The 10,731-nt window shown below is 50.6% G+C and overlaps 1 pseudogene; it reads left to right on the top strand.

Moving 5' to 3' along the window:
- Nucleotides 1-401: 401 nt before the first annotated feature.
- On the top strand, nucleotides 402-1,507 carry LOC115862553 (transmembrane protein 25 pseudogene; annotated as a pseudogene).
- Nucleotides 1,508-10,731: the final 9,224 nt, after the last annotated feature.

Consider the following 10,731-nt stretch of genomic DNA (forward strand, 5'->3'; position numbering starts at 1 on the left):
GGGGTGATCGTTCCACAACATGCCTCTGATGAAGTCCCTGCTTCAAACTCTTTCAGGGCTCCCTGCTGCCAACAGGACAAAAGCCAAACCCCTTAGCCAGCTTTTCAGGCCCTTTGCTATATCTGGCTCCCCTCCCCCTCCAGTCCCTGCCCACCATGCATCTTATCCTCCGACCACACCGGACCACCACTACTTCCTTGCATCCGCCTCCTCTTACCTCCTGGCCTTGGTACATGCAGTTCCCTATAACTAGAATGTCCTTCCCACTCTTCTCCCCCTGGCTAACCTATTAGACTTCAAGAACCAGCTCCCAGAGGCAGGGGCGGGCATGTTTTGTGACCCCCGCCTCCTGGATCCCCTCCTCTTCAGCCCAAATCCAGAGGAGAGGAAAAGGGGCGTAGATGGGGTGAGGAAAGCGGGCAGGAGAGAGCCGGGGTCGGGAGAAGGATGGTCCCTTTGGGGGAGGGGCACGTGTACCCGAGTGTTTATGCGTGTGTGTGTGTGTGTGTGTGTGTGTGTGTCTGGGCCTGGTGCAGGCTGCACGTTTGCTGGCTGTCTCTGTGTACCTGCAAGTGTGTGCCTGTTTGTCCCGTGGAGTCAGTGCTCAGTTCTGTGCCTGCAAGGTGTACAGTTAAGCTGGAGATTGCCCAGGTTGGGGCCAAGTACCAGGAAGCTCAAGGCCCGGGCCTCCTGGTCGTCCTTTTTGCCCTGGCGCGTGCAAACCCGCCTGCCAACGTGACCTGGATCGACCAGGATGGGCCGGTGACTGTCAATGCCTCTGACCTCCTGGTGCTGGCTGCCCAGAACTACCCGTGGCTCACCAAACACACCGTGCAGCTGCAGCTCCGCAGCCTGACACACAATCTCTCCTTGGTGGCCACCGACGATGTGGGTGTCACCAGCGCCTCGCTTCCGGCCGCAGGCCCCTCCCGGCGCCCATCCCTGATCCCTAGTGACTCCAACAACCTGAAATTCAACAACGTGCGCCTGCCGCGGGAGAACATGTCCCTCCCGTCCCACCTGCAGCTCAGTGACCTCACTCCAGACTCCAGAGGGAAACCAGCAGACCAGCAGATGGCTCAGGACAACAGCCAGCCAGGGTTTCTGGATCCGGAGCCCGGCGGCCTCCTCAGCAGCCGAGGTTTCATCCGTCTCCCAATGCTGGGCTACATTTATCGGGTGTCCAGTGTGAGCAGTGATGAGATCTGGCTCTGAGCTGAGGCCAAGACAGAGGGTTCCTTCTTGGCCCATGGGCACCCTCCCGGTCCTCCTCCAAGGCCTGGCCACATTGCCAACGGGAAGAGCCCACGCCACTGCCACTTTTGCTTGTCCTCTGGGTCACTGGTATCCTTGGCAAGGCTGCCAGCTGGACCTAAGCCCTTGTTCCAACTCTGGTTGAGGGCCTGCATGATTGCCTGTGCCCAGGCGGATGGGGCTCTCTGTCCAGGTGTGCCTGGAGGTCATCCAGCATCTAAGCGTGGCATGGCCTGTCGGCTTGGGGCAGCTCTGCCCCACACCGGTACTCCTCAGCACCGGGGGCATGCCTGGTTGGGAGGGCCCTGCACGTCCTGGATCTCCTTCCCATGCTATGCAGCTTTGTTCCCTCAGGGAAAATTTAGGACCCTGCTAGCTGTAGAGAACCAGCCTGCCCTTTGCACAGGAACTCACCTCTGGCCCAGCAGCGCCGGCCAAGCACAAACCAGTACCCTTTGCTGCACACCTCTCTGCCCCAGCCCCCCTTGGGCATCACAGGTTATACATTGGACCTTCTCCACTTGGCACTAGACTTCCCCTCTGGCCTGGGCCCTGGTGGTGCCAGCGCCTGGTGTTAGCACAAGAAAGGGGAAGAATGGGAGGTGAGAAGTCTGGTGTGTCCAGGCCTGCATGTAGCTATACCTTGTTTTCTTACAGTGTTAGCACTTTAAGCACGTCTTCTGGGGAGGGGGTGAGCAAGGGCCCCAAGGCCCTGTCTGGGGCTTCCCCAAGTCTGGCCTTTTCATGATTCACTGTGAGTGCCCTGAGCCCTCGGGGTTGACGGGTTCCTGCTGAAAGTATCTACCCCGCTATAGGACCCCAGCCCTGACTACCCCATCAGCAGGAAGCTGTTCTTCCTGTCCCATCCCCTGCTCTTTAGGGGATGGCCATAGTGGCACATAACTTGAGAGTGCTGGAAACCTTAGGGGGACATGGAAAAAGCAGGGAGATCACATCCCCAAACAACCCGAGAACACTTTTGAAAAGCAACGTGGAAAAGATTGCAAATTAACAGAGTGCAAAGTGTATTTTTCCCTTCTTGATATCTTGTTTTGTAATTTTTCTCACGTCACTGCCAAGGACAGTGCTGAGCACGTGGTAGATTCTCAATAAACTTGACTGAGTGAAAAAAAAAAAAAAAGAACCAGCTCCCATACCCTATGCTACTGTAAATCTCCAGCTTATACATTCATCCATTCCATACACAAGCTGAGGCACCTACATAAGCGTGACTTCCACGGAAGGCGCTGGGGATGCAAAGCAGGAGAGGATATAACTCCTGCTGTCAAGAGCTCAAATTCTCTTGAGTTTTCAAGGGGAAATCATTCTCCCGAAATTGCAGGGGGCATTAAACTCAGAGAGGACAGTATGAACAGAAAAAAACGAACACATGAGGAAGAGCAGGGTGTGTGCAGACAGGCGGGCGGGTTGCTAGAGCACAAGCTGTGAGAGGAAGATGCTGCTGGAGAGGCTGGATGGGGCCCAGTCATTAAGCATCTTTTGATCTCAGAGGCCATGGGGGTTTCATCAAGGGCAGTTTTGCATTTTTGAGTGGGGGCCAGAGAAATCAGGAAGCTGTTGCAATAGCCTAGGCAAGAGGTACTAAAAGCCAGTATTACGATGTTGGTGTCAGGGACACAGAGGAGGGCACAGGCTGGAAAAACCTTGAGGAAAATCCAGTCAGCAAGGCTTTACATTTGGATATGAGGGTAAGGGAGAGAGTGGTGTCAAGGGCACGCTCCTCAGCTGGATGCCAGGGTAGGTGGAGGTCCCGTTTGCTGAGCTGGGAGAAAATAGGAGGCGGCACAGAACTTAGTCAATGAAGTTCTTTTGTTGTTGTTGTGTTTGTTTTTGGCTGCGCTATGAGGCTTGCGGGATCCTAGTTCCCCAACCAGGGACTGAACCTGGGCCCTCAGCAGTGAAAGCAAAGAGTCCTAATCACTGGACTGCCAGGGAATTCCCCAGTGAAGTTTTTACGGAACTTTTCTTTTTAACATAAATTTATTTATTTATTTATTTTTGGCTGCGTTGGGTCTTTGTTGCTGCGCGTGGGCTTTCTCTAGTTGCAGCGAGCGGGGGCTATTCTTCATTGCGGAGCACAGGCTTCTCATTGCAGTGGCTTCTCGTTGCAGAGCATGGGCTCTATGCGCGTGGGCTTCAGTAGTTGTGGCACGCGGGCTCAGTAGTTGTGGCTCACGGGCTCTACAGCGCAGGCTCAGTAGTTGTGGCACGCAGGCTTAGTTGCTCCACGGCGTGTGGGATCTTCCCAGACCAGGGCTCAAACCCGTGTCCCCTGCTTTGGCAGGCGGATTCTTAACCACTGCACCACCAGGCAAGTCACGTTATGGAACTTCTTATGTCTACAGTGCTCATGGGACATGCCCTGGGTCCAAGAGTTTATATTGGCTCTGCAGTCAATATTTGGACGTATTTATGTGCAGTATCATGGAGACAGGTCTGCACTGAAGATTTGGGCATCATCAGCATACAGGTGATAGCTAAAACCATGAGGGTGGAGGACATTTCTCAGGAAGAATATGAAGAATGAGAGAGCTATGGGCCAAGGAAGGAGCACAGGGGAAGAGCCACATTTCAAAGGCAGGGCAGAGTAAGAGGAGCCCCTACAAGGACCAGAGAAGCTGCCAGGGAGGAAGGAGAACCATGAATGTGCTGTGTTATGGAAGCCGAGGTAGGCAGCCCCTACGAGGCCCCCGGTGACCCTGCCTCCTGATACTCATGTGCTTGTGTGATCCCTTCCCCATTGTGGGCTGGACCTAGTGACTCACTTCTAACAAATAGAATATGGCAGAAGTGATGGGATGTCACTTCCAAGATTAGGTTATAAAAAGGACCACACTGGGAATTCCCTGGCAATCCAGTGGTTAGGACTCCATGCTCTCACTGCCGAGGGCCCAGGGTTCAATCCCTGGTTGGGGAAGTAAGATCCTGCAAGCCAAAAAAAACCAAAACAAAAAACACCACAGCTTCCTTGCCTGTGTAGTGCATGTCTTTCTTTTTCCCCATCTCTCCTGTCTCTCTCCTTCCTCCCTCTCTCTCTCCCTCTCTCCCTCTGTCTCTCTCTCTCTCTCTCTCTCTCTCTCCCTCTACTGGATCACTCACCCTGGGGGAAACTAGGTCATGCTATCCATCCACACACACACACAACCCAAGCCTTCAGAAGAGACCACAACCCCTCAGCTAGGCTGCTCATGGATTTCTGACCTGCAGAAACTATGAGATAATAAATGTTTGTTATTTTAAGATGTTAAGTCTTGGGTTGATTTGTTATGCAGAAGCCAAGGGAGGAAAGATTTTCAAAAGAGAGGCACTGGTCAATGGAGTTAAAAACTGCAGATAAAGACTGAAAAATGTCCTTGGATTTGGCAAGAGAAGGTCATTAACAAGCTCGGTGCAAATGGTTTCGGTGAGTTGAGGACTCAGATGGGAGATGAAGGCTGGGGCTGACTGACGAGCAGGAGTGCACGGACATCTATTGTTTCTGCCTGCCCAGAAGCCATTTCCCCACCGTCTATGACAGCTCCCTGATTTTTCTCTGAGTAACCACCCATGGCCTACCAGATACGTACGATTCCATGAGACTCTGTCCGCCAGGGTGCCCAGCTGTCCACAGGCCAAAGGGAGGTCACATGACTCAAACTGCACCAATCAGAAGCTCTCCCTGGAATTTGAATTGTGAGCTTACGTGACAAGACGCCTGAACCTGGTTGGAGCTGATTCACGCAGCAGCCAGGGCCCTGAGGAAACCGCCATTCCTTCCTGCTCTCTCGATTCCCGCCCCTGCCCTGGCTCCAGTCTTTTCTGAAGCCGGGTTCTTCGGTCTTTCCTTCCACTGTGTGTGCCACCTTTATTTCCTTGTAATAAATTCCTTGCTTGCTTAAGTTAGCAAGTCAGTCTCTGTTGCTTGCAGCCAAAGAACCCTAATTCATACTTATTTTCAAGAAATTTTGGGTGGGATGAGGAGAAAGACAAAGGGCAGGCACTAGAGGGGGCACAGAGTAAAGGGAGGTAGAGGTTTTTTGTTCTTGTTTTTGTTTTTTTATTTAGGCTGCACCGGGTCTTAGTTGCAGCACGCGGGATCTTTAGGTGCAGCGTGTGGGATCTAGTTCCCTGACCAGGGATGGAACTCAGGGCTCCTGTATTGGGAGCCCAGAGCCTTACCCACTGGACCACCAGCAAAGTCCTTGTTAGTTGTTAAAGTGGTAGAAATTTGCATATATTTATAGGCTAAGAAGAAGGAGCGAGAAGGAAGCACTGTTGAAACAGAGAAGGGAAGAATGAAGGAGTAATATTCTGGGAGTCATAATGATAGGCGATGCATGGGTGGAGAGGCTGGACGAGAAAAGAGCCTGGAGAAGGGAAGTAAAGGTGGGTGTGAATTCCTATAGGTGTGTATAGGAAGCTGAAAGAAATTAATGACTGATTAGCCTTAGTTTTATTTGTTGAGAATGAAAGGGTAGGGTTGGGGGATGTTCGTGGGAGTGTGGTGACTGACAGGGGGTTGACCAAGAAGTCAGAGTGGCACCTATATGTACCACTTTGTCACCATTCTTGTCTGAGCCAATCTCAGCCACCTGAACCAGGGTTAGGGATGTGCTGATAGATGAGGCAGAGGCAGGGTGTACAGGAACCCAGAGCGCGCTGCCCATTTTCCATTTGCCCTCCAGGCCCACCTCCACCCTTCTCTGCCCGTATGAACAGCATCATCCAGGCTGCCTTGCCCTCTGACTTCTAACTGGGTCATTCTGGATATGTCACCTCCTACTCCCAGCTCTGGATCAGTACCGTGGTTTGTTTGTTTGTTTCTTGGTCATGCCACGTGGCTTGCAGGATCTTAGTTCCCCAACTAGGGATCGAACCTGGGCCCCTGGCAGTGGAAGCACGGAATCCTAACCACTGGACCACCAAGGAATTCCCACTACCATGGTTTTTTGTCCCTTTTCTTTTTTGGCGGGGGGTTGGGGGGAGCCATGTGGCACGCGGATCTTAGTTCCCTGACCAGGGACAAAACCTGCGCTCCCTGCATTGGACGCACGGAGTCTTAACAACTGGACCGCCAGGGAAGTCAGAGTACCGTAGTTCTGAGAGTGGCTGCACCCTCCACAATGCTGACGCTGCTCAGGTATGTTCCACGGTCTCACCGGGCTCCAGTAATATCATTTCCTCTCCTGACCCCTGCAGACCTCAGAGTGGTCCCAACTTCCCGCTGTCTTCACCTCCCTTGTTGGTTCTCTCAACCTGACCCACACTCTGAGCAAAAAGTCCCTTCATTAAATGATCTTTGAAATCCCAGCTGTGGTGCCCTCTGCTTCCCGCCGAGACCCTGACTATTAGAGAGCTAGCCAGAGAGATCAGATGGTCCAATGTGAGGCTCTGGCTGGGCAGGGAAGGGAGAGGAGCCAGGAGGGGTCTGGCCAACTGGCAGAAAACAGAGGGGTCAAGGGAGTGGAGCTCTCTCTATGAGCTGATGCTACAGGTGTGATGGCAGCGGAGGCCTGCCAGGCCTGGAAGGAAGGTGCTGGGATCAGAGCGCAGGATACTGGATTTTGAACATGGAAGACAGTACTGGGTTGTGGTTAAAACCAGGGATTTTTAATTTGGGACCCAGAGAGTGCTCTGTTACAATCTTGGCTTTGCCACTTTACTAAATGTGTCACCCAGGGAAGTGACTTCACCTTCCTGAGTGTGTATCCTCGTCTTTAAATACCAAGCCTACAGGTTTCGGGGACGGGTAAACATGTAAACCGTTTGGCACAGTGCCTGGCATGTGGTATAAGTGCTCAGTAAATGTTCACTGTGTGCACTGCCCTTCCGGGTCATGACTAAGTGTGGTCATGGGAGTGGACGGCTGGTGTGGGAGGAAGGTCACCAAGGATGAGGTGGAAAGAGACTAAGACGCTCGATAACTAGAAGGATGGGTCACCACACGGAGGTTAAGTATCCCAGCAGAACGGCGGGGGCTGGGGTGGACAGGAAGTCTGTGAGGATGTGCTACAGTCTTCAGGAATGAGGGGGAGAAGGCAAGGAGTCAACAGATGTCAATGAGGAAGTGGAACAGAGGGTGATAGAACCCGGGGACCTAAGGCTCAAGGAAGCCTGGGTTCTGTGAAGCCAGATTAGAGTTGGTGTCTGCCTCATCTGAGTTCCCACAGTGATCACATCCCTCAGTGATCACATCCCCCACAAAGCCAGAGCATGGCAAGAGAGGGATTGGAGCTGACCCATCCTCTAGTAGCTAGAAGTATACCCTGGTAAATGATTGTTGAATGATTTGGGGGTGAGGGAAGGAGAAAAGTCATGGGTAACATTCAGTAAAGGGGCAGAGCCAGGATTGTAACACGGGGCTCTCTGGGTCCCAAATTAAAAATCCCTGGTTTTACAGAACAGACTCATAGACATAGAGAACAGACTTGTGGTTGCCAAGCGGGGGTCGGTGGGAGAGGGGAGGATTGGGAGTTTTGGGTTAGCAGATAAAAGTATTATGTATAGAATGGATAAACAACAAGGCCTTACTGTATGGAACACGGAACTACATTCAATATCCTGTGATAAACTATAGTGGAAAAGAATATAAAAAAGAATGTATATGTATAACTGAATCACTTTGCCGTACAGCAGAAATTAACACAACATTGTAAATCAACTGTACTTCAATTAAAAAAATAAATAAAATTTTAAAATCCCTGGTTTAAACCACAACCCAGTACTGTCTTCCATGTTCAAAATCCAGTATCCTGCGCTCTGACCCCGGAACCTGACTTCCAGGGCTGGCAGGCCTCCGCTGCCATCACACCTGTGGCATCAGCTCATAGAGAGAGCTCCACTCCCTTCAGCCTTCTGTTTTCTGCCAGTTTGGCCAGACCCCTTCCTGGCTCCTCTCCCTTCCCTGCCCAACCAGAGCCTCATATTGGACCATCTTATTTACCCTTGACTTTGTTCCATTTCTCTCTCTGCATACTCTTTACTTTTAATAACGTAATGCTTAAAAAAAAAAAGCAACCTCTTACTCAGTTTAAACAAATGTTTCCTGAGACCTTTCATACACGGTATTCCACCTGTCTGGAATACCCTTGCCCATTCTTTCCACCCGAAGATCTCCTACTCCTCATTCAAGAGTGAGCAGAAACTAATCATGAGGGAGAAGGAAGATAAACCACAATGGTATCCTACCACAAAATTAAAAGTGTCTGACAATACCAGGTGTTGGCAAGGATGTGAGGCAAAGAGAACTCTCACTCAGTGCTGGTGGGACAGTAAATCGGTATAAACAATTTAGAAAAGAAATTTGTCAGTGTAGTAGGCTGAAAAACGTCCCCCAAGGAAATTCCCCGGCAGTGGTTAGGACTTTGCCCTTTCACTGCAGGGGGCACGGGTTCAATCCCTGGTCAGGGAACTAAGATCTCGCAAGCCATGCAGCACAGCCAAAAAAAAAAAAAAAAGTCCGTGGCTTAACGTCTGGAATCTGTGAATGTTATTTTATGTGACAAAAAGAACTTTGCAGATGTGATTACAGATTCTGAGATGAGGAGACTATTCTGGATTATTCGAGTGAGCCCTAAGTGCAATCACAAGTATCCTTATAAGAGAGGCAAAGGGAGATCTGACACTGACAGAGAGGAGGCAATGTAACTACAGAGGCAGAAATTGGAGTAATGCAGCCACAGACCAAGGGATACTGGCAGCCACCAGAAGCCAGAGTAGGCAAGGAACAAATTCTCACGTGGAGCCTCCAAGGGGAGTACGGGCCTGCCAACACCTTGACTTCAGCCCAGTGAAACTAATTTTAGACTTCTGGACTCCAGAACTGTGAGAGAATACATTTATGCTGTGTTAATCCACTAGGTTTGTGGTAATTTGTTACAGCATTCATAGGAAACTAATTAGGCAGTATTGACCAAACCTGAACATACTCTTGCCCATGTCCAGGAATTCTCCAATTCTCCTTCCAGGTATATCCCAACAGAAATGTAAGCATTGGGCTTCCCTGGTGGCGCAGTGGACAAGGATCTGCCTGCCAATGCAGGGTACACATGTTCGATCCCTGGTCTGGGAAGATCCCACATGCCATGGAGCAACTAAGCCCGTGCACCACAACTACTGAGCCTACGCTCCAGAGCCCAGGAGCCACAACTACTGAAGCCTGCGTGCCTAGAGCCCGTGCTCTGCAACAAGAGAAGCCCCCGCAATGAGAAGCCCGCGCACTGCAATGAAGAGAAGCCCCTGCTCGCCGCAACTAGAGAAAGCCCACGCACAAAGACCCAACGCAACCAAAAATAAATTTAAAAAAAAAAAGCATTTGTTCACACACACACACACACACACACACACACGTAAGAATGTTCACAGCATTATACAGTACAGCTCCAAACTGCTAACAACCCAATGTCCATCAACAGTGCAATGCATGAACTAACTACCTGTGGGATGGTCATACAATGAATACTATGCAGCAATAAAAATGAGTCAACTACAAATAAACAGAACGTGGAAGAATCTCACAGACACAAGGTTGAACAAAAGAAACCAGACGCAACAGAAAACATATTGTATGATTCCATTTATATCAAATTCAAAAAGAGATAAAACTATTTCATTGAGTGACATAAAACTAGAAAGTTAAAGAAAAGCAAGGAATTATTACTGTAAAAGAAAGAATAGTGTTCCTAGCTAGGGGAAGAGGAGTTGTGATCAGGAGGGTGCACATGACAGAAAGGGGGTGGGGGGAATTCTGGGGTGTTGCTAATGTATGTCTTATCATGGGAGGCATGGGTGTTTCACAACAGCTTATTAACTGTACAATTTATGTTTTATGCACTTTTCTGAATGTTATATTTCACAATTATATGTTATATTGTGGTATTTGTTATATTTCACAAAAGTATCTTGGCGGGACTTCCCTGGCGGTCCAGTGGTTATGACTCCGCGCTTCCACTGCAGGTGGCGTGGGTTCGATCCCTGGTCGGGGAACTAAGATCCCTCATGCCGCATGGCCAAAAAAAAAAAAGTATCTTGGTGGCGGCGGTGGTGGTGATAATTTTTAATAAAATGAACAGGGAGCTGCCCAATCCATGAAGATTTCCTGGGTCCCTCCATCCAGGGTCATCTGAGCACCCCCAGCCTCTGCTGCTTGTTCAGTCACTGACCACTCTGGGCTGTGACCCCCAGTGTCCCAGTCTGGCTCACCCACCAGAACAGGAGCTGTCCAGAGCCAGCACCCAGGCTAAATCTCAGGATCCCCAGCAGAGGCCAGCCAGCCCAGGGCTGGGCAACCAGGAGCCCTCTCGGAACATGTGCTGCTGTGCAGGTACACTGGGCATGCCTCACCTACCACCTGACGTTGTCATTGTCAGGGCCCCTGTGTGTCTGCTAGCAATGTGGCAGGAGATGATTGCTGACCGAACGAGGGCGTGGCTGACTCTGCATTGCCACTTACCTTTGACTCAGTCCATCTGTCTCTCT

Source organism: Globicephala melas, chromosome 19, assembly GCF_963455315.2.
Source record: "Globicephala melas chromosome 19, mGloMel1.2, whole genome shotgun sequence".
NCBI classification, from domain to species: Eukaryota; Metazoa; Chordata; class Mammalia; order Artiodactyla; family Delphinidae; genus Globicephala; species Globicephala melas.